Here is a 4,447-nt window from a genome sequence, read left to right as displayed (position 1 = left end):
ATGGAAGTCCTCGATGCTGGGACCATAAACAGACTGCAACTCAGTCCTATGTTTGCACTTAGATCAAAATGTCAAAGTCATGGTGCAAGGATGTTTGGAGGTATACACATTGATCACTGAGCCAATCAATGGCAGAGCTGCTTGTGGGAAATTACTTAAACATTGAGCTCTGACGCTGTACAACAGCTGAAGGAAGAGTCAGTGTCAACGGCACCTTTGCTGTAAATCCATGAGGTGTCCTGTGTCGAGCGTGATGTCAAACAGGAATGTTATTATTAGGCCAAATTGGATGTTGGTCACAGATGCCGTCTGTGAGGCTTCCTACTGAACCAGGTATCATATGCTGCTCTATTCACATTTCACTGTTTCATTCTCTTGCAAGAGTCCATGGGATTTATTTGGTGTTAACTGTACTACCTGAAAATGTCCCAATGTTTGAGAAGTCCTGAAAAACTGTTAGTCTTAGTGGAGCCTTTAGAAGTCCGATGGAAATTTGATCACCTATTTTGTCAATGCAGAGTGAGACCTTCCACTTGGACGCCGTCCCTTCTAGCATTGACAGTTTATTCTTTGACATGTATGTTTTGGTTATCGGGCTTCTTTCTGCCCCATTTTCAGATCCCTTATTAATATTTACAGATTGTGTTCTTTGTTAGGACCTGCCAGAGAGTTGCTCTGGGAGAAAACTTGGTTTCTAATATTCTCTTCAGATTTTCCAGTCTGCAAAAATAAAACTGAGCAACTCATCAACATAAGTATGAAACTTATAAATACACTTTTTACTGCTATTCCACAACTCGATTAATCTCTGAATGTAACGTTACAGGTTAATATGACCTCACAGAGAAGATTGAGTGGAAAATCAGTGTGTATAAGTGAAAAAATGCTACAATTCAACATTATTAACCCATTCAGGTTTGGCTAGTAGGTCAAATGATACTAACCTATCATATTATGCCATATGATACCTAAACATATTTTTATTCTTCTTTGCAAGCTACATATTCATTGTATAAGACGAAGGAATCGGTGATCATCACCATGTCAAAATATGACCTCAATGTTTTATGCTGATAGTTTTTTCTTATGCAAAAACAAAAAGCTATCAGGAAAATAGCAGACGCATTAACATTCACATTAACATGCTCATGAAATGGTTGTCACAGTTTGTAAAAACTGTTTCCATATGGATCAGTCAGGCAAGTCTTGAAGTCCAATGGGATGTGTTCCAATGCTATATGTGCCACCTGGAGATTGTGGGAGTTTTATGGGAGAAAATAAAATATACAATATAAAATATACTGCTGAAGTAGTTCATTGTTCTGGCACAGAATGTCCAGAAAAATAGGTAAGTATGCGAGAGACCAAGAGGGACAAAGTTAAGTCCAATTCCTCAGATCTTCTGCAATTTGGAGAGCACTAAATCCCAATATTTCTGCAATCAACGGCAGGACCAAAGGCAGTGCGTTAACCCGGTGGTATTTATTTTACACTTAGGACATTAAGGTTGAGTACCAGCCTTGAATTTTGAAAGGAGACTGGGTGATAGATGAGCTGAATGCAAAAATGTCTTACATTAACGGGATATCAACTAAAGTTGAAGTAGGGCTAGGCTGTACTTTCTTGTAATACCAGTTTGTACCAGGAGATGGTGTAGTGAGACAGGTAAACTTTATATACCAGTTAAGTAAGTAAATAAAACACCTTTTTCTTTATAGTAGCCTGGCGAGGATGTAAAGAGAAATACCAACAGTTATAATAACAATAGCAACATTACATAATGCTGAAAATGTGCAGAGGTTAATTTTAAAACAAAGTACTCTTAACCGTGAAAAAAAAATACATTACAGTCTGTATATTTAGTGCCAGCTGGAACTTCATGAAAAATAAGTAAGTACTTTCTTTTGTAAAGACACATTAAAGAGTGAAAATTTTAAAAACAAAGCAAAATCTATTAAAGCGAGTCACGCCATATATGCATGATGTCAGATGTGTGTGAGAGGGACTATGTAATAACTGATATTAACTGATCACAACTTCCAGAATCAACAATTGAATGATTGATAAACACAAACAATATCTTCAGAAAAATCCAATGGACTCAGTGTAATGTCACAAAAACAATTCCTCTCATCACTGGACCAAAATCCTTCTTTTGACATAATATGTGAATGATGAGACGCCATCATAAACACCTCATCGTACCATATTATCACAGCACAGTGCTTCACTCTCAGACTGCTGGATTAGCTGTGGTTCCTAGGATATTTAAAAGTCGAATGTGAGGCAGAGCCTTCAGCTTTCAGGCCTTCTTCTATGGAACCAGCTTCCAGTTTGAATTCACAAGGCAGATACTGTCTCTACTTTTAAGATCAGGCTTAAACGTTCCCTTTTGATAAAGCTCATAGTTACAGCTGGATCAGATGACCCTGAACCCTCCCCTGGTTATGCTGGTGCAGGCTCAGATTGCTGAGGTACTTTCCATCATACACTTATCATTTCTTCTCTTCTTAATTCTTTTCAATCAATCAAATCAATGAAAACTTTATTTGTATAACACTTTTTATACAACTTTGCAGCCCAAGTTACTTAAAGGAAACACAACAGCATAGCCTCTCTTTCACTTTCTCTCATACGTAAAGACAAAAATCACTGCTGAGCCCAGCATAAAACATTAAAAACCGAACAGAGGAAACACTATCAGTGAAGCAAAAACATTAAATAAATAAATATATAATAACAAAGCACAATATATAAGAAAACAGGGTAAAACCCCCAATTCTGATTATTTCACTCCCTGTGTCATTAATTTGATCTTCCCTCTTCCATAGTTATTGTTATATAGATGACTCCCCCTCTCTTGTTCTGTTGGAGGTTTGTTCCTGTTAAAATGGATTTCTTCCTCCCTGCCATCACCAAGTGTTCGTTCATTCTAGTTGTGTTAATAGATGAGGTTTTCTCTGTAATACTGAAGGGTCTTTGACTGCTGCTGCTGTTAGTGCTATATAAACAAAGTTGAATTCAATCAAGGGTCACCTTTTGAATATATCCAAACCCCCACACTCCAGGAGGAAAATGAGGAGCCAAAATATCAAAAACAGGGTAATTCTGACTGTACAAACTGACTTCTGGGTGTGAAAGCAGCAAAAGTAAACTTTACAACCAGCCTTGCGCACGCACACACAGGAGCTGCCATTTTATCTTACCTTCTCAAACACATATGCGTGCACTCACTCTCTCTCTCTCTCTCATGCACTTATTATAAGCTCACACGTCTGCGCAGACACGCACGCCCAACCCCCACACAATCTTCTGCTCAACACACACATACACAAACCCGACACGCTTTCCCTGCAACACTCCCCCAAACACACACATACTTCGCGCGCGCACACTTGTGCACGCCAACACACACCCTGATCCCTTCCCCCCTCCCATTCCATACCAGGGCACGTCGTGACAAAACAAAGAACACCCCATAATAGTCAGAGTCGCACAGTATGCATGGTAACCAGTTATGTCAGAGATGAAGGCAATCTCTGTGTCTGTGAATCTCACTGTATACTGCATATGAACACACACGCACACACACACATACAGCAGTGTGTCTGCAGATAGTTCATACAGAAATAAACACACAAACATTCCACAAACCCACATATATACACCTCCCACGCACGCACGCACGCAAGTAAGCACACACACACACATACACACACAAAATTACAGGCCGACGGGTTCGTATCCACACACACACACACATGCAGCATGTACACACCCAGACACAGACACACACACCCATAAAAAAGTACACTGCACATAAATAATGACTCACATGAGCAAGAATATGGAGGCACAGACACAAAGAAAGACGCAAGATTTAACATGTGAGCACAAAAACGAGGAAGTATGGAGTAAAGATAAAGAAGTAGACACAAAGAAACATGGAAGATGAATTAAAAAACAGGAGACACAAACATGGAAACACAAAATGAAACGCACTGTGGATACACCAACATGTACTCCATCAAAGAAAAAACGAAACACACCAAATAAAAAGAAATAGTGCAAAAATACACCTGAGTGCAGACAAAAATTAGACACACCAACATGAAATCACTATAACACAGACACACATGTTTTTTTTAACAATAAAATCTGAAGGTAAACACACAAAATAAAATGATAGAAACACAATATTTGGAAAGATGTACAAAAATACACCAAACTTTATATGCAAACATGATATGGATGAATAAACGTGCACAAGGTATGTGGTTCAATAACACTACAGCACCGATACACTACACAGTATCGCTGGAGTAAGTACAATAAAGAGACAAAAAATTTAAATACAAGCACAAAATGTTAACACACACTAAAAACGGGAAACACACACACACACACACACACACACACACACACACACACACACACACACACACAC

Source organism: Pundamilia nyererei, unplaced genomic scaffold (genome assembly GCF_000239375.1).
Source record: "Pundamilia nyererei isolate P.nyererei 1_Seehausen unplaced genomic scaffold, PunNye1.0 scaffold00155, whole genome shotgun sequence".
Taxonomy (NCBI): domain Eukaryota; kingdom Metazoa; phylum Chordata; class Actinopteri; order Cichliformes; family Cichlidae; genus Pundamilia; species Pundamilia nyererei.
The sequence above is the reverse complement of the archived record's forward strand: the minus strand, read 5'-3'. Positions refer to the sequence as shown.